Here is a 20476-nt window from a genome sequence, read left to right as displayed (position 1 = left end):
TGCTTTGCTGGCATGGATTTTGGAAACCTGATAATGGGAATGGTGGGAGGGTGACAGAAGACATGTGGGAACTACTGCTGCACTCTTTCAGAAATGGGTGGTATCTATTTGGGTGTTATGATTCAAGAACATGAGACAAAATAGGCAGATACTTAAGAGTGGGAAAAAGCTTTGCAGAAACTTTTAAGAACGTCATGAAAACATTATTTTAACATTATGTTTAAAGCAGAGGTGTGAAGAACATTATTTAGATGATCCTAATAGCTCCTACTCTACCTCATCCTCTATTCCTATCATATCTACAGGCAAGTTGAAACTGATCCTACACTGTTTAAGTACATTGAAAAGAGAAGCTTAAAATACAACTTGCCTCAAATTCTTTTCCACATGTCTGGCACTGGGTACAATCACACTACCAGAAACAGTGAGCCTAATCCATAGAAAACTAAATGCATGAGAGAAGAATAAACTCTACAGAAGGTCATTTTATGCATAACTTATACCAAAGGCTTATGTCTGACTTCCTTAATATTCTAGTGTTTATAGGACAAGTTATAGGCAACACATCACACAGAGGATGCATCCTGAGAGATGTAGTTCTGGCTTCAGAACAGGAGGAAGAATGAGAAGTTTGGCTCCTTTCTCTTTACCGTCTATAGTAAGAAAAGTGTTAGCAGAACTGCTCAGTGTAAGGAAATAATCCGTTGGTATTCTGTGCTCCCACCATTAGTTTAGGCACAATGTCTGCTGAACGTAATCGCCAAAGTAGTCTCCTATTTCTTAAACTCCTCTAAACTGATTGTCACTAAAAATACAGAGCCAAATGGACCTTTATTCATGATCTTTCATAGCACTTCTTATACTCTGAAAAACATCATTACTTTCAAGGTGCCCAAGCTACAAATATAGTCCTGATTTAACAAGAAAGGTTGAATCCTCACTGAAGCTATATGCATGCTTTACTCAACATTTGAGATGCCATTATCTAGTAGGCAATACTGTGCTGAACACACTCAAGACCATCACTGCCAGGAAGTGTTTTGTGTTGTTGAAATGGAGAGCAACCAGGTGTTGCTTTCTGGAGTGAGGGAACAATGTCAATGTTAAAATTAACTTTTCTAAGTATTATTCTGATTTATTAAATCCAGGAAATCTTTAAGAATAAGAAAGTCAAGAAAACGGTTGACATTTTAAATACTTCATACATAAAAGGTTAAAAGTTTGGAATTTCTCCTGGCATGAAAAGCACTGATGTCTTGCTAGTTTGTAGTTCATTCTGGGCTATAATCTAATTCTAGCCCATGAGTGCGGGCTACCGTTACCGCACCCTGTTTCTGCTTTGTCTGAACTCAGGGACCTCGAATCTATTTCTTTTATCAGTCAGGATTCTTAGAAAAGGGGTGCCCTCTATCCGCAGGCAGGCAGAGCACACCAATAAAGCTACAGGAGGGCTCCATGTGGGGCTGACTGCACTGTGTTAAAATTATAGGTGGGCTCCACATGGGGCTGACTGCGTTGTGTTCGCTGTGGGTTGCTGTCAAGTGCCAGGCGACCACTGAAGCCTTGTGCTACTAAAATTGGAACCTGACATACCCAGCTCTCCAAACCCTATATAGACCAGAACCTTACTCAAAGGGAAAGGACTTTCATACAATCATAGTAGAGAGAAAATGTAACATGCATTGGTTTATTTAAGGATTTAGGGGGTGAGGTGTTCAAAAAGCAGCTCCTGATATAACTCCCTTTCAAAAACAGTAACAGTCTTTCTCACTGATGCATCCCTAAAGTATGGAAAAAACTAATGCCTGCAAACTCCATTCCAGTTCAAAATACGACACTGAAAACTAGTAATAGTAGGGCATCATGGCCATTTAAAAAACATCCAAAAAACCCTAGTGCACTGCAGTCCCTGTTGACATAAGGAAACAGGTGATGCATTTCCCAAGATCTAATACAGCAAAAACCTTGCACCACTAAAACTCACATGACAATTTAAGGCCCATCTTTCTTTCATTTTGAATATTTCATTCTTTTTTCATTTTTTTTTTTTTACAAGTAGTATCTTCTAAGATGCTTCAATTCATTATTTTGAATAAAATAGTGTGAATACTATGAAATTATTCATGGATAGATTAATATTAGAAAGCTAATGTTAATCAAAGACAAAGATGTCAAAAGTATCAGGACATTTAGATCTTCAGAAAGCTTTCTAAAAGACTGAATTTCAAAAGCTGCATATAACAACCTCTGGAAAAAATAGGTCCTTTCAAGAGGCAGCAGTGTGAGTACACAAAACCACTGCTCATGCTTTGGCCTGATGATTTGAGCAGTCAGTTACCAACCCAAATATGGCAACCAGTGCAGAGGCATTCATCCATTTTGCCTTAAACACACACATACAGATATTTTCACAAATTAAAAAAACAAAATACACAAAACCACAACTTTTGATGAATTTGACAGCAAATGTATTGGAATGTGATCTGACTGAATCAACAGTTAAAAAAAAAAAATTAAGTGGCTAAAATAGTATAATGTTACAGAGTATAATGCTAATGGGCAAGTCTTCTGTGTGTTTGGGGTTATAATTTTTTTAGTGTTTTTATTTTTTTTTAAAACAGGCACAGTCAAAACCACCACCATATTTAGCAGCAATGATAAGTAATGATCACTATGTCAGCTTTCTCAGGCTAGATTGTCCTGTCAGCCTTTTACTGTCATTTCAGTTTATGCTTGAAAATGGCTCTCAGAACACAAGTGTTAATCTTTGTTTGCAAGGTCTAATTACCTGAATATAATCAGATACATGTGCGCTCACATACCAGAACCCCCGTGTGCTGGGCTGAACCCCCAGAGCATGAGCAGCAGGTCAGGGAGGGAATTCTGCCCCTCTGCTACGCTCTGGGAAGATGCCCCCCCCGCAGTCCTGATCCAGCTCTGCGGCAACAGCACGAGAGGGATGTGGAGCTGCTGGAGTCAAGAGGAGGCCACGGAGATGGTGGAAGGGCTGGAGCAGCTCTGCTCTGGAGCCAGGCTGAGAGAGCTGGGCTGGGTCAGCCTGGAGAAGAGAAGGCTCCTGAAGGGGAGACCTCAGAGCAGCTCCAGTGCCTGAAGGGGCTGCAGGAAACCTGGAGAGGGGCTTGGGACAAGGGCCTGTAGGGACAGGACAAGGGGAATGGCTTTAACTTGCCAGAAGGGAGACTGAGATGAGCATTATCTTACACTATTACTTTTACTTATTATTTAACATTATTTATTATTTAATATATCCTTTAACATTAAAAAGATTTTACTTCTAAATATAACCATTAAGCTAGTTTTTCTTCAGTTTTAACAATAGTATCATAATTACATTCATGAAATTGTTCAAGTTAATTTCAAGGTTAAGGACCAAAACCTCTTACTTTGCATATTGGCATAAAGGCACTACCCTTCCTGTTAAGTGGTTTGTATATGTTAGACTACTAAGATTAGGAAATATCTGAAATCTGCTCAAAAGCTTTTATTTTTCCTTAGAAGAGCAGTAGTTCTCTCAGTCAGATAGATAATCACATTCCTACTGCAAATAGGCCAAAGCCAAATCCTGGAGAAGTTAAATGAAAACTTGGATTTAAAATTTGCATTTACTTCCTTCACTCGAGATTAGCTCAAAACACATTCACAAATACTAAAAAATCCCTGCGTTTTGTGGGCATTGGAAAGGAGTCTGTATAAAAGTTCTTCATCTAGACATGATTAATTCTGTAGCTTGTGGCTTAGAACGGGCTTCCCATTTATACTGTCTTTTTTATTAGTAATGAATGATTTACTACAACATATTCTAGATCAGGCACCACTTTCTAGATGTAACATGGAACTATTTGTATATGGAATATTTCTACATTTTTTTCTACACTATACCACACTATTTCTACAGGTGCTTTCTAAAGGAAACAAACATGCAAAGATAGGAAGTCCATACCTCATCAACAAAATTTTGCTAAGTTTATTTATGTTGCTGGCTTGAGAATGCTATGGCTAAGTACTATAAGGAATGATTCATAGAGTTGAACAAAATCTTGGCAGTTAAAAAAGAAACCAAGCCAAACTTGCTTGCTTTCATTACCAACTATGAAGCCTCACCAGATGTGCTGTGATCTAATAAATCTTTTAAGGGTATCTGTACAGACAGGAAATTCTGTATCAAAACCAGGCACACCTCAGTCACTGAAGCAGATTTTTTTTGCTATCAGATATCAAAATTAAACTAACTTAAAAACCTTATATAGAAAACAATTGTGGAAGTACAATTCCTACTTAATGGAAGTCAAACATGCAATAGTAGATTAGTGAGAGAGGTAACAGCAAGGATGCACTCAGGAGAGAGAATTTCCCCACCCACAAGCACTGGTTACCTGGGTGAACCACAGGTGCCTTCGCATTACTTCCCTGGTACCTTCTCTGAAGAGTCTGGTTAAATCTTCCACTGACGCTAGAAACATTAGAAAATTTATTCTATGACTGGTCTCTCAGAGGGTTGAGATCTACAAATTACAGCTAAATCTTTGTTATGCAATTTACTTTTACAAAGAAAAGCCTCCTTTGGTCAAACTGGCATGCATTGACAGAACGGAAAGGTATGCTTGGTTTTAAGTGTGTTTGCAGCAGGTACAGTTAACAGCTATAAAACCAGATTACAGCACTCCTGTTTCCCTGAAAATTTCTTGCTGCAGTATGAACAGATACCACAGAATGCTGGTAATGTAGCAGAACTTACTTGCTACATGCTGCTATTTAACACTGCTCCAGCAATAGACTTCTTCAAGTGGGAGCCTTCCTCCATCGCCTTTCTGCACTTGAGTGCTCACTATTGTCTAGAAAATGGGTTTCTCAGCAGGAGGTGTATGACAACAAAATAGGCCCTTGGCTCAGCAACCCAATGTTGTCAGAGCTGAATATCTGGCCGGAGCAGGACTTGATATTCCTTAAAATAAGTTCATTAACTGCTTGACCTTTTCTACTTCCTAGGAAGATAGAAGTACCAATGCCTTCCAAACACAACACCAGACCACCTAGGCTGCCACTACATCCGTTTATAAACGGAAGTGTGTGTAAAAGTAGAAAAAAGCCTCGTCTTGCACACTGACCAGAAAGTACATCACATGCAATTAAACCAACTAAAAGTCATTAACATTCTCAAACACTTTTCTGGTAGGTACACTGCCACGGAAATACACTTTGTCTGCTGGGTTACGGTACAGACAGTCCCTTTGACCAGACACCCCCACCTCCTGCTGAATTCCCAGGCTGACAAGTTGCTGCTATGTTTATCACTTTTACAAGTAACAACATTGATGGGAAACAGTAATAATTCTGCTTGTGCTCCAGTACTGCACATTTTGTTGCTGTTGTTAATCTTGGCAACAGCCTGAACTGAGCAACTACATAATCATGGAGTCCATTAACTGGAATAATGCCAGACTTCCCAGTGCTTTATGTTCATAAAAACATCCTTCAACACATTTTCAGATCCAATTATATGACTGATAAATGAAGAAGAAAAAAAAAGTCTAAGAAATTACTTCCACCCTGACTGCTTGCTTGAATTTTCCAGTGGCTTTTCATCAAGACCATAATGAATTTTTCAACTACTCCAGAAGCCAAGCAGTGGGACTAGTGTTAGTGTCTGCAGCAGGCCGAGGCCATCACCTAACAGGTGGAAACTCATGTCCTGTGTTATCAACCAACAGGAATTGTCTCCAAGATGATCAGCAGCTGGACATCCCCTGCTAAGGACTGATGAAAACCAAGTCGGGCTCACAGAAACCACAGGGACAGCCACACACACCAAACACTACAGCCAGTGCTTTGGATGCTCGTGAGTTCAAAAATGCAGCTTGAAAAAGGATATCCCTGCTCCCTGGCCATAGTGGATTTCACACACAGCAAAGAGGCAAGACCAGCAGCAACCATCAGTTTGAGAAAACATTGTTGAAAATCAGGATGTGGCAGAGCCATTTAGTTTGATGTTTCTTCCTGCCAAAAGATGAAGGAGGAAAGAATTGTTTCTTATCATCTTCTGGAACATGTACAATGCTAATCCTGCTAATGCTGAGTAGGACTTCATGGATGTCTTCTTTCTAAATCCACACATTTGCTGCGATTTTCTCAGCCTACTGTATATTTGAGTAGCTTGATGAGGTTTACGTCATATTCCCTGCCCCAAACTGTATCAAGCTCAGTTCTCCACAGGACAATAGGGGAGGATGTTTGTACAATAACAGTAATTTGAACTATTTGCAGTTTCATTTCATGACTACATTTATCTACTTACACCACAGTTAAGATTATTTGTGATTACACTGAGTTCTGTTGCAATTTGTTTACTTTGGTAACAGTCTTCTGAGTTATCAAAACTTACCCCCCCCTTATCTAAACATGATTTAACTGTTCAGTGAGGATTCACTAGCAGTATTGTGGCTACTAGGACGTATTTTCCATCCATGTAACTTCTACCTGGTGGACAAGTTACATCAAAACTCACTGCTTAGAAAAATTTATCTGAGGTATATTAAGCCAGTTGAATTGCATAGCTTGGATGATGAATACTTCATGAAAGACAGTGACCCTTGGCTATCTATAATAGAACACGAACTAGATCTGTGGTACATCTGTTAAGCTGCATGAGAAATTTTTAATGATTTATCTGTAGTTTCATATCACTACAAAAATACTTCTAAATTCTGTTGCTGGCTACAAAGCAAAAATGCTACAGCCAACATTATAATATTCTTTCCAAGTTTTAATTTTCCTTACAGCTAATAAATAGTGCCTGCAATTAGTAGGTCATTGGAAGACAGAGCGAAATCTTTGGGTGCAGATGCAATAAACTGTAATAAGAAAAATTAGCCACCACAAAAATACAGAGGAACATCACAAGATATTATAAACCAAATCGTGAACAAATATTTGCAGAATGGAGGGAACTGGCAGCTTCAATTCTTACTCTCTTCTGAAGATGTAATGTGTACTCTATTCTAAAATATTCAGCACATTATGATTTTACCTGCCTCTTCTGCTGCGAATCCCAAATAACTCAGACCTCAACCTGGATTTGAGTGATCTGCTTTCTTGTTCCGTATATTAATTGGCTCTACAAATGGTTAGACATAATTAGAGGCATCTATTCAATGCCCCAGAATAAAGCTTGCATTGCATTGTTCATAACTTCCAGACTTGTTCCCAGGCTGGTCAACAGTCTGTTTTATAGCTATGAGATGCAGAAAGTAATTTTCATTACTTGCATTCATTTAATTAAAAATCAATTGAGCTACAGAGCTCATAAATACCTGTTACAAAGTTAAATACCTTGAAGGACACAGCCTGAAGTTAAAGTCATTCTTTGCCAAGTACTTGCAGCTGTATCTTTTTAAATTATTCTTCTTCTCCACATCTCTCTCTTCTAAAAAGAAGTGGAGTGGCTTTACAGGGAGCCAGTACATCATGTTACTATGTTTTACAGTTAGGTCTTGGAAAAAAAAGAAATCACTGGCTACCTGATGTGGTTATTTTTAGAAGCTGAACATATCATCAGAAAAGTCTGTTCTGCATTCCCAGAGCCAAGACAATGTGTCACACTCAGATTGGATGAGTTTCTGAAGCCTGCGGGCAGGAATCCACTAGTGACGGTGCATATCAGCACTGAAACTGAGCAGGAGGCCTCTAGTACAAACGACAAACAGGCAGCCAGAAAACATACAGGAGAAAATATGATGTTGAAATGGCTTTCTTTGAATTCATTCTTATACCTCTTATCAAGAAAGGCAGAATGGGAATACCTTTCTAGTAGCTAGATAGCTGGGATAAAAGCAGAGAAGCTTAATGTGGTTTATTATAGGAATGGAAGCTTAAAAACCAGTTTGTCCTGTTAGCAGGAAGAAAAGCCATCATCTAGAGGACAGGCAGATAGCATCATTGAAAGGCATTAAATTAAAAGAAAATTAATTGTGCGTACTGGAGGACCTTGCATTCACATTACAAATCAGGCCCTCAAAATGATGCCCAGTGTGCAATTTCAATCTTAGTTTCACAAGGAGTAGGATTGCTTCAGGTGGAACAATAATGCACGAGTTCTACAACCAAGACACCAATTATAGCTTCAGGCTAAATATTTGCTCCTCAAAAACCCCTCCAAAACACTGACTTGCTAATTTAAACACACACATAATTCTCCCCAGAACATTTGGAGAATTACCTTCTTCCCTCACCCTGAGATTTTTGTTCTTGATCTCACTCCTATTACGAGCAAACTCTTTCCATTCTGGCTGAAATGGTTTGCTTTGCAGCCCCACCAAGACAGCTGTTTTCAAAGAAGAATCATCTCACTCTCCTAGCAAAGGGTAGAAGATGAGGCTATATGAACATGCATCTGGTGCAACTGTCTTTGAACAGCAAACTGGAAACAAACATACTACCATTTTATCACTTGTTGCAAGATGAAAATAAGAAGCGTAAGTGTCTCAGTGTAAAATACTGATACTTAACAATAATTGATCTTGGCACTAATGGTTGTGAAGTGAAATTGTTCAACTGTCTGTTCTACCCATACTACTAGCAGTCTTAGATAAGATGCTCTGGAATTGCTTATTTATTAAAATAATCCTTATATAACTGGTAGTGCAAATACATGGAGAAACGATTCACATCAAATGTGGTATCAGTTGCTATAGCCATATAAAAAGGATTAGGATGGAAGTAGAGGGACAGTGTCATTCCAGATCAAAGCCAACCATTCTTGCTTTCAAACACTGAGTATCGATGGTTGAGTGAATGAAGCAGAAGATGGGCGGCTAGCTCCATCTTCTCCACTCCATAAAACCACATTAAATCAACTTTTTGGCCACATGCAATGAGTAAGAATCAAGAGGGTTTTATTTTTAATCATGGAGAACTTCAGTTTGGACAATACAAGCTGAATTGTTCAGTCAACCAGTACTAAAAAAAAATTATTGTATTTCCTATTTCTGAGCAGTACAACAGATATTTTCTAAACTCAAATAGCATCAACTCTAACATGAACCAAAGCTAAAATGTATATCACAGTATAAGGATAATTATGGAATGATAAAGAGGAGGTGATCGCAGAAAAAGTAGTGATATTAGAGGGTACAAATGACTAGGACTTGGTATGATTTGACAAAGAGATGAAAATTCCAAATATTATCTACTTGGTTCTTTTGAATAGGTAATTGTGTAAGCAAAGTAAGTAAAATCAAACCAGCACAGAATTAAAAGCTCATTAGAAAAATGGATGCAATGATAGGAATTGAGTGCATTTCACTGTATTTCTGGAACCTAAGCTGTGAAAAAAGCTGCCCCGGGAGAAAACACACACACACACACACAGAGTGAGTGAAATACAATGCGTTCTGTAACGACTGAAACTCAGGAGGCTTTAAAGTCAGCATGTCTAGGAAACTTTACTCAGGAGTTTTAAAAACTTTTAATGGCAAATTTCAATAACTGCAAAAGACAGGAAAGGTCTCTATGGCTGGGAAAAAAAGCTGTGCTAATGTTTTTTGAAGAATAAATAGAGAGCAACTGTAGAAATAGTAGCCAGCAGTCATTTCCAGTCAGAATAACCGAACAGCTCATACCAGAACGCAATGTAAAAGAACTACAGAATGAAAAAATAATATAACTGAGTTTATGGAAAAGAGAGACTGCTAAACAAATACGTTATCTTTGATACTCTTACGGCTGTGGGCAACAGTGGCAATATCGTTACTGCAGTGTATCAGTAAGGCAAAACTCTGTGGACTTAATATTGGAGCATGTCTCATTCTACACAACCACAACCCTCATATTTTTATGCCCTGTTACTTACTTCCTTCATGTAAAATAATATCCACATCGTTCCTGCAAAAAACAGCCTCTTCAGATGACTGGATGTCCTCACCAATCATGCTTCTTCTTCCTCCTAAAATCCTCACTCAAACTCTGCATCAGCATTTCTAGTCCCTAATTTTGTTCCTCAGCACTAGTATTTCAATATTCTAATTTAACATATACAGGCTGGATTTTTTTAGATTGATCTCACCACTGTAACAATCAATATTATCACTTTCTCCTACCGAGTCTACCAGGTCTCCAGTGATACAAATATGTTCTAATTTCAGTTTTTATCACATCTTCGTCCAGGTCCCACAAGCTTTTTCAAGTGTTATCTTTCCATTTCTTTGCTGCTAGTTTCTAGCATACAACTAATTAATGGACTCTTAGTTTCTGTCTCTGATCACGACACTTTTAAGTGCAGTTAAAGTCTGTAACTTATACACTAGCAGGTTTGCTGTTTTGATACCAGCAGCAAGGATCTTCCATCCCCTCACTTACCTCTGTGATTCACACCCACACAGAGGTGTGTAGCTGCTTATTACATTCTAACCTTTGTTCTTCCAATTGTTTTCAAGATTTACAAAAGCACAGTAACATACCTTTTAACGTCAAAGTTAAATTTGCTTGAATTTAGTAAACTGGTTTAAAATTATTGAGAAAATGATTGACAGGCAGGCTAACCTTTGCCTCTCATGTCAGCAGCAGCTCTCCAGCAGCAGCTGCCAAGTTGCTGCTCTTCTTTCATTGCAACTACTTGTAGTATGCTGTTTGTTTGCTGTGGACTGCTCTTCAGATACACAGGTAGACACAGAAGCTTCAATGGAATTCATTCTGGAAGTCACTGCAGGCTCCCCAAAGGAAGCAATGTAAAAGGAAACAAAGCATATACAGGGAGAAGCACTACCTCTGTGCCAGCACAGACAGCTGGAGGACTAGAAAGGAGCATCTCTTCAGACTGCAAGATCAGAGATTGTGAGGATTATTGGACTGTACAGTGCTCCCCTATTCCTCTGATTTTAGCATCTGAGCCCCCTGATACAGATTAAATACCTGCGGTGTTGAAAGCAAAGAGGAGTTATTGACGCGGTAAAAGTAGGGCTATGAATTGCGGACCCATTTACTGAAGCCAACCCATACACAAGCACAGTACTATCCTATTCAGATAGCACAGCAAAGAATAACAGACAAGATGAGTAAAGATCAGCAAAAATTAATTTTCTGGCTGGCCTCTAAATTAGGGTCATTTAAAGGATCACTTTGTGCTGACAGGAACACTTCCTCTTGTCCCTTCTGTCTCTAGGTCAGTAGCTCATGCACAGCATAATTGTTGGCATGTTAAAAACCCCAAAACTTTAAAATGAACAATTACACCACTACAGTTTCAACTATCAGTGGGTTTTGTTAAGTGCCTGTGATATTTTAGATCTCAATTATTGACCTATTTATTATGCAGCCTTGATGGATAGGATCATCTCCCATTTTATAACTCAGAAATGAAGGCCAAACCACTTGTCAGAGGTACTGTGCATTATTGAACCATCAGACTCTCTCAAATTCTAAAAATGTTATGAAGAACAAAAGACCTCTCTCTCACTCACAAAAAGATAGGCAGTCTTTAGCAGTCTTTGCCATCATTTATGGCAGCAGCAGAATTCCAGTGACCATGCTTAGCAAACTGCACACTGAATTTAGCATCTTGTTCAAGCATTATTTAAAGCTACTACAAAAACTGAAGGATTTATTAGCCTCACCAGTACACGCAGTAAAACCTCTGTGGGTCTTCCTAGAAAATCTTACCTGAACTTCAGCAGCATAAAGTGGTCAGCATTGCCCCCCGCATCCTTCCCTCATCATCTGCAGCAGGGCATCAACCTGGGAGATTCAGCTTTTCCAGAGATTTCCAGAGTGATGACCCATTGTTTATCTGGTCAGATGAGGACCTTTGTTTGGTTTTGATGAATTACATAATGACTGTAATAAAACGTTGGGGATGTTTCACAGAGAAGAAAACACTGGCGAAAAGCTTTTGTGGAGCAGTAAGTGCTGGTAATTAAGTATCAGCCATTCTTCTTCTTCCCTTTATTTGGCAAAGCTGCACACAGAATATCAACTGAAATTCCCAAATTACCACCACAGGATCCAGTTCAACCAAGCTGACCTGATCTGACTCTTCTCTTAGCACAGTTCTACCCACATAACCTCAACAGCACAATCAAAACTACCCACAAACGAGAGACAAAGAGCCTATATGTTCACATGGGAACGCACACCAACCCCAAACATACACAAAAAGAAAGAAAATGTCTCTTTTTTTTTCCAACTGGTTTAAAGAACAAGCTTACTTACAGAGCTCAAAGTTGCATTTCCTGCTCAAGACAACCGTGCCTGGGCAGCTGCTTGCCAAACGCAGAGCCGAGCAGAGCTGTGGAAGCCTTGCTCCCCCATTTCTCCGGCACAGAGCGGCCCGTTCCCCGCCGCACCTCAGGCGAGCCGCGCTGAGGTAAAACAGCCTCGCGGGCCTCCCCGAGGGCGCCTCATGCGGGTGGGACTGATCCCACCGCCGGGAGACGCCATGTTTACCACGCTGAGGTGTGAGGCCGCAGGCCGCGCCATGACGGACAGCCTAGAGCCTCTGTGAGGGGAGCGCGGACGCCTCGGGCGAGCCCAACGAGAAGAGAGAAAACGCGAGTTCTCAGGAGAACATGGTGCAGGTAAGCCTGGTACAGAACATCAGAGGGGGGAAAACCGGCTTGTACTGGAGCTACACCGGGGCAAAACACTCACCTCGGGGCTCTGGGCACCGGCGTGCCACCTGCAGGTTAATTTCCCCAGTACTAAATCCAGAGGTAGTTTTCTGGGAAGAGGAACGTTTCCTTGTGCCCGAAAACGGGATACAAGTGTTTCTCTGTGGTAAAAACTTTCTGTTAGCGCGTTCAGCCCTCTTTCTCTTGGTGGCTGCCTTGCTGCAAACCCGCTCCCCTCAGTCATGGCTGGGGGAACTCTCCTGCAGTGCTCTGAGGCTGGGAAAAGGCAGGCAGTAATTCCAGCTCTCACCTCCACAGCGCTTTAGCTTTCAAGGATATGAGGCATGCTTTAAGGATAGTGAGGAGGAGTATGTGCTAATGTGATGATAAGGGCCATGTGCTTTCATTCGATGAGCCCCGCTGGTGCTCCATGATGAAGCCTGGTTGTAATTACACTGATTAGCCAAAGGAATGGAGGGAAGGGGTTAAGTGAAGGGGCGGTGGGTTTGGATTTAGTTCTCCTGAAGCCATGATGTACAAACTGTGGCAATCTATAACATTTGAGATTTCCTTCTATATTCTTGGGATTTTTTAAGTGGTATTGACAAACCTTGTTGTATGGTAGACAGTGGATCACAAATTAAATATGCTCTTTAAAAAGGCTTTTGAGTGCAGCCACTTTGGCTGTAGTTTTTATTAAATATAACCTGTGCCCTGGCCATATTGAGGCATTCCTGCAGTGCATTCTTTCCTTTGTCCAAGTGATGCCTCGGGAAAGCATGTGAAGGGGAGAAGATTTCCCAAATCCTTTCTGGCAGTGGAGGAACAGTGCAGTATGGCTGATCCCTGATGCTGGTATTTGGTTTACCAGCCAAGAAAGGTAGAATTCTAAATTTGGAATGGAAGAGGAATAGCTTGTTTTACAAACAAACTAATCTGGCTGCTGCTGCAGTTGTCAGCTTGCAGCATAGCTGTGCAGGTAGCCTGGGAAGCGTATTTAACATAAATCAATCTGTCTCATACCAGAGCAGGTAGGCAGTCTTCATTTACCTGGTTTGATGCCGAGGGGAACACGCCTGTGGCAGCTCAGCAGTGCAGGCTCCCTCTGGTGGCTAATTTCTATAATTGACAAGGTTTTCTTCCTCAAAAGATTCAGTGCCTTCCAGCTGATTGGCATCAGCCTGATGAGGTAGAACCTATGTTTGAGAGCAGGTAGGTTTAGGTAACTGTAAGTTTTCTGTAAAGAACTGACCGATAAATACTTTTACTGTGAGTAATGTTAAAGACTCCCAGGTTGTACAGTCTTTTTGTTGTTGCTGTGCAAACTGTGAAAGCGTACGGAAGTGTTCTGGTTTTAGATTTAAGCTGTTTAAAATAAGTATATTAATATGAAATAATGTAATTTAATCATATTAAAACCAGTGTAAATTTAAATTCCATCCCTGCTGTATTTGGAAAGTTACCAGTCTTAGAATTCAGAATAGCTGTTTGCTTGTAGAGATACAGGAATAAAATGAGGGCTAGAATATGAAAGACTTCAAAACAAATGAAAAGCATAAATTGTTGCAAAAGATGTTCTTGGAGATGCATCCATGTTGAGCACATGTCTTGTAGCTCAACAAGATCTCTAGATTAAATAAAACCCCTATACACCCCCCCCCCCCAAAAAAAAAAAAATCGGAAGGAAAAAGGCCAACAAACCAGAGCACAAGCCTAGGTGGTTGCATAACCAACATGATTGCACAGATTCCAGCAGCTATGCTAGGCTATTCAGCTTTAATCCCATGTGGACATACCCAAAACCTACCAGATTTTGACTTAAGTAGTTAAAATTTCATAAATAGCTAAATATAGCCCCCTAGTTAGGAAACCCTATTTGTATTAGAACCTTCTTGAAGGTCAGAAGCAAGCATTTAGTTGAAATAGGTAGCTTGAGTACATCTGGTACATTTTACCTCAGGCTGTGATTAATAGTGGTAAAGTCTAACTTAGTCTGACAGCTCAAGGTGCCTACAACACTAGAAGTGAGCTTAGTGAGGAAATCACATTTGTTAGTATCATCTACATGTTGTGTTATGGGTATAAATCTTATCATAACTGCAGAAACAATGAGAACTTTAGTAGTACTGAATTCTAGCTGCAAATATTTTGCTACAGGAGAACAAAGTGTGGTTTTGGATATGTTTCAAGTTTGTTTTTTCTTTTCTTCAAGTTTCCATCTTGCCAAATACTGTATTAAAGGACTTGTCCCTGAATTGGTAGGGAATGTTTCCTAGTTCTGAGGTAACACTTTGTGAAGCTTAAGCCCTTACCCAGTCTAATACTTCATAACATTACAAACTGTTTAAAGTTATTTCAGGATTGCCTCTTTGCTTCTTGTCCCCTCTCCCTTAAAATGCATTGAAATTGTCAGAATATTATTAAAGTAAGTTATGCCTTTAAGAAATGTTCTTCTGTCACTTTGTTTTATATTTTAGGCCAATCTCTCTAGAATCCTTACCTAACCTTTACGGTACTGGAGAAAGGAGGAGGGAGGGGAAGGTTGCTAGGATACTTGCAAAAAAGCAAATTAGCTGCACTAGAAATAAAACAAAAGGATTAAAAATCTCTAACCTTTTGAGTTAAACATCCAGTTTCAACAACTGCCAACATTTTGTGGTTCTTTGCGACAAAAAGAAGGCAGAATATTAATAGAACTCCAATTTCACAGTCATATGGGACATTAAAGCATTGCCCTAGTAAATCAAGTTTAAGATTTGCCAAACAGTATAAAACGTCTTGCTGTTTTCAGAAGATTTTATTATTATAGGGCTTTTGGTATTTTTATTTTTTTTTTCTGTCCATGTTTGGATGTGGAGCTTCAGAGTTCTAGGTCTTTCATAAAACACTGAGCTCCCAGATGAACAAAACTGAGTCCCTAAATCCAAGTAGAATCTAAGGAGGCTTCAATGAAAGACTTTTTGACAGTGCTGTTTAAGTCTCATTTTACATTTTAGTTCTGTTGAGCTCTTCTCCATTTATAGCTTTGGCAGCAGAAACTCAACAAGAAAAACAAAGCTAAAGATCTAGATGCTTTTCCTTCACTAAAATATACATTGTCTTGATTAAAACTCTGACAAGAAATCAATCCTTGAATATTTTTCTGCATCTTTAGTATAGTAATATTCCTGCTTATTTCAATAAAATATCTTTTATATATTCAAATCCATTGCAACAGAAAGCTCATTGTAATTGTTACTCTTGTGCATTAACTCTGAGGTAGAGCATGTACTCATAGCAAGCTATTAGAATTATAAAGCACATCATTGTCCCACAGGCTTCCTTGTCCCACTGGAGGCATGGAGGTTTGGATCAGACTAATGCAAAGAATGAAGCCATCATTACTCCGAGTAGTGATCTACCACCATATGGCCCCCCCCCCCAAACTTTTCATGCCATCGTGCTTTGTAGACTAGCAAGTACATCTGCATTAATGACCCTTTCTTCTCTACTTTTTACCCTGAATAATGCCTAAAGAATAGCATATATTACTATATATGTGGGAGATCTGCTGGAACACACGACAGCTTGGGTATTTTCTGTGTTTTGAGTCCAGAGAGAGATGACTATACAGTATTTACTCCAAAGGTACTCCATACTTAGAGGAGAAAGAAGGCAGAGTACTGCTAAGCTTCAGCAAGTCAATATTCTTGCAGGAAGAGTTCCTTGCTGTTAAGTCACAGATGGGAGGAATTGCTGGCCTCAGTGCATGATTAAAGAGAGATGCACACATGCCAGCTCTCTGCTCTGCAGATGCTATGTAATAAAATGCACCTCTGTTTCGTTATGTTGTCAGAAATTGACAGAATTCACTTTCCCTGAATAGCTAGGGATAACTTTAAAAACTTGAAGGGAAGATGAATGCTGCTGGTTTCATAATCAATTCCCATGACTCTTTCATTCTGATGTCTGATGCCAGTAAGAATTTGTTCTGCACCCCTTTGGATGCCACATAAGTCACAGATGAAAGAGTATGAATTCCTTACTTACAGAAGGAATTGGAGATTATTATACTGCTCTGGCTTGACTATTCCCTTTTCCAGCTGAGTCAATAAACAGTATTTCACATGAGAAAGTTGTATACCAGAAGCTTTCCCTGATGTAACTATTTCCATATTTAGCTCTCTGACTCTTTTTCAACTGTGTATTTTTCTTCCTCTTCTATTTACCCATCTGTGAGTTGCAAGAGTAAGTTTGCAGGTTTGGTGTTTTAACTGTTTCTAGTTAAAAAAAAAAAAAGGCATAATCATTGCCTGCATAAAGGGAACTGGGCTATTCACAATCTGAGATGGCAAACTGGTAAGAATCCAAATGCAGCTGCACAAAGACAGCAAACAGCAAATTGAAATGGAAACACATTTGGATAATTACAAACATGCCAAATCAGGAAATGCAAATCTGTGTTTAAAAAAAAAAAGTAATACTGTTGCCTTTCTGCAGTGCCTGCTGAATTAAAAATGCAGAGTCTGTAATAAGACAAACCTCAGGAGTTACAAAGGAAAGTAGGTTGTATGAATTAAGAAGTCCTGTGGTCTAACAGGTAGGTCATTTTATAACAATCCAGAAAAACAGCATTAGGGGACTACAAGTGCTCACTGTTCCTGAAGTGATGGGAAAAACAAATATGCCCCACATAGAAAGAGCCTCATCAGCCAGGGTCCTGTCCCACAGTACTTAAGTTAGGCAAACAGACAGACCCAGAGGTGGTCATCAGGGTCAGCCAGAAGCCAATATCTGCAGGCAAGTCCATGGGGATGAAGTGTGTTCAGGGACAGGCCAAGAGCACCAGTTCCCAAAGTCGGGGAGAATCAGATCTAATGACGGTAAGCAGGGTCAGACATAAGCAGTGATTCACAGGAACATCCATAGCAAGTTAGGCAAGCCCTAGGTCAAGCTGAAAAATGAATCTGCAGGTCAGGGTTTAGATCTGCAGCATCTATGGCTAGGCACAACTACGACAAAGCTGGAAATGAACACTCCTACAACATAGCTTGGCTCGAGACTAAGAGCCAGGCCTGAGCTTAAATGGGGCTCACAGACAGGGGCCGTAAACAGAGGCCTCTGGTGAGGCTGATTAGAGTTAAGGCATAATTGAGAACGTGAAGTGAAGATCCTTAGGTCATCCAATATTATTAAATTCATATTGTCTTAGAAGTAAGCATGAACGGTGAAGAAAATAAACATGCTTGGAAGCTGGGGATACTCTTGCCTTGATTATCCAAATGCTAGTGAAATACTGGGACTAAAACCTGGATGACAATACAGTTTCAGAATAGCAGATGTTGTGGACGTGGCCCTATTTTAACAATGTGGAATTGCAGATAACAGAGGTTAAAATAAATCTGTATGGGTTTACACATACTCAGACGAATGACATTTTCATCAGAACTGAATCAGATATTCAGATTGTGCCAACATCTAAACTTGAATTTTACAATTAGCTTACTTCTAAGACAATATGATAGCCATTTACTTTCTCAGTGTAATATTAATAATTCAAGTCATCAAGACTTGTTTAAGCCTCTGCGAATTTCAAAATCTTTCTTAGGTAGCCGGAATAGTTCTTCACAGTATCTATTTTGGTGTTAGAATCATAAGATCCAAATGACTGGCATATCTCTTGTTCAGTTAAAAATGTTGAAAGGCGTCAGATGAGCCTGAATTAATTCAGCCTTACCTAAACATGTGGGTCTTCTCCTGGGGAAAAGAGAAAACTTGAAAATATAGTAGGCATAGCTATAGATACACTTCTAGTGATAATTTGGCCTTGGTAAAATAATTTCAAAACAAGACATGTCTCAGGGAGGAAATGCATTTATAGCATGAACCTGTCCTCCAGAACTGAACTCCTGATGCTACAGTTTTATGCTACACTATTGTTAGGTTGAAACCCAACATAGCTGTGTTTTTTTTGTATACAAATGTTAAATAAGATTTGGGAGATTTCAGCCCTTTGCAACCAGATAACAGATTTCAGTATAAATGAGAAAAAGATAAATCTATTGAGAAACATAACTTGGGAACCTGTAGGGTTGGAGTTTCTTTCTGTTGAAACTTCTCCAGTTTTTAATCACACTATAAATCTTCTCCAAGCAGTGCTAGTGAGTGCACTGAACCATGACAGAGGTAGATTGCAGTCATGCAGAATAGGTATATTCAGTGGTATGATCATTCCCAGTGATTATTTGCTGTGGCATTCTTGATTTCCATGTTTAACCATTGTCTTAGGTTTAATAGAAAAAGAAGAACGAAATTAATTTACGTCTAAATAGTTTGCTAGAAGGTCATTGCTTTCTGTAACCTAAAAATGGTGTGCAATGCAGACATTAAGTCTTACTTAAATTGCAAACCACAGTCTAAGAATTTTAAATACAGCCTCAGGAGAAAGCTTTGACATACTAAGAGTATGAGTATATCCTCCCACATGAAAGTTATAACAGTTTTCAGGTTGTTGAAATTCCAGTGGTTCACACTTAAGTATAATAGAGTAATACCTGGGTTTCTCTGAGGAGCGGATACTTTTGTGGCCAGAAAAGCAGAAACTACACATTAAACCATTTAAAAATACGGTGCAATGATACTACTACTGTACATGATCAAGTGCTTTTCTGCAGTACTTGGAATGTGATGCAAAAGAACTGTTCTGGTGATACTGTTTAAGCTTTCAATGATTAATGGCAGAAGTTTTTTAAGAGATGCTAATAAAACATTTTTTTCTCTAGCTCCAGTAATGTGCTGACAGAGTGTAGAGTCACAGTGAAAAAGGGAAACATGTGCTGTGATTTTAGAATTTATATTAGAACCTTTGAAAATCTCTCATACAAATTCTCTGAAAGAGTCAACTATGGTATTCATACTGAGATGGAACCTTCCCATTCCTCAAAACATTCCTCTCTGCTTCAAAGACAGATGAAATCTGCACATGGGGAACTCTGTTCAACCATTTTGTTTGCATGATGGTAACTGCCAACACCTGCCAGGCCTTGGTTCCCTTGTACTCCTGATCTCTTTCCCCCTCTCCTGAATGCCCTTGCAGGTTCATCGTAGGTCATGTGTCCATGCTGAAGTACTCCTTGCTAAAATACCATCCTTACACAATGTTATCTCACTGTAAGCACACAGTGGCACCAGACTAGAAAGATTAATCCCTTTACATCTGTCATTTAAGAGATGGAACTACACTAGCAAAATACAAAATAAATCTTTCTAAGGTACAGTTAAGAGGCAGTATGTAAGAATTGAGTTTTCCATTGCCTTGTTGCAGAGACATTAAAAAACACTTTTTTTTCCCCTTTAACAACATTTAATTTACTCCTCCCCTCTGTACTTGTTGAAGAAAGACTTTGCATAATGCAGTGTTACTAGAAACTTTCTCTCCGTCTGAATTGAGAACCACCAAAAGTCTAGAATAGAGTTTCTGAGCAAAACTGAAAGGGCTAAGTGGCTGAATAATACTTTTTTTTAAAAAAGAGGATATAGCCAGTTGCTTTGGAAATAAAGTCTATTCATTGCCAGAGGACTTAGAGATGTTAAGACCACCCAGAAGGCAGGTAGCCTGCCAAATCAAAATCGAAAGTACATCAGGCGTAAAGGGTTGCACTTTGCTTTGAGAACTCCCAGGACTACAGTGATTCTACTTTTTATGCTTCATTATTTAGAACCATAAAGGAGACCCTGCAGCTGAAACTTCATATTTTGCCAGCACTTCACCCCATCTGTATAAAAAAGTAATAGATGATAATTATAGCAGAAGCAGAGCGGAGAAGTACCTCCACTATGAAACTAAGGCACTGAGAGTTATGGTAATATCAACAGGGCAG

The 20476-nt window shown here is 39.4% G+C and overlaps 1 protein-coding gene and 1 long non-coding RNA gene across 3 annotated transcripts in view; both read right to left on the bottom strand.

Moving 5' to 3' along the window:
- The window catches only part of SLC6A11 (solute carrier family 6 member 11), a 111947-nt gene extending 99184 nt beyond the window's left edge, over positions 1-12763 (bottom strand). The window contains exon 1 of one of the 2 annotated variants that reach the window (XM_062620186.1): positions 12658-12763. The gene's annotated coding sequence lies outside the window, so the exon portion shown is untranslated. The remainder of the gene's footprint in view (positions 1-12657) is intronic. The other variant, XM_062620204.1, reaches the window with a different exon arrangement.
- Positions 813-5724, bottom strand: LOC134164323 (uncharacterized). The gene is made up of 2 exons (XR_009965100.1): positions 4395-5724; positions 813-1078 (listed from the first exon to the last, which is right to left on the bottom strand). It is a non-coding gene; the product is annotated as an uncharacterized LOC134164323 (long non-coding RNA).
- Positions 12764-20476: the final 7713 nt, after the last annotated feature.

Source organism: Pezoporus occidentalis, unplaced genomic scaffold (assembly GCF_034315485.1).
Source record: "Pezoporus occidentalis ecotype Australia unplaced genomic scaffold, CSIRO_AGI_Poc_V1 ctg106, whole genome shotgun sequence".
In the NCBI taxonomy this organism is placed as follows: Eukaryota; Metazoa; Chordata; class Aves; order Psittaciformes; family Psittacidae; genus Pezoporus; species Pezoporus occidentalis.
Note: the sequence above shows the minus strand (reverse complement) of the source record. Positions and strands in the feature narration are given on the sequence as shown.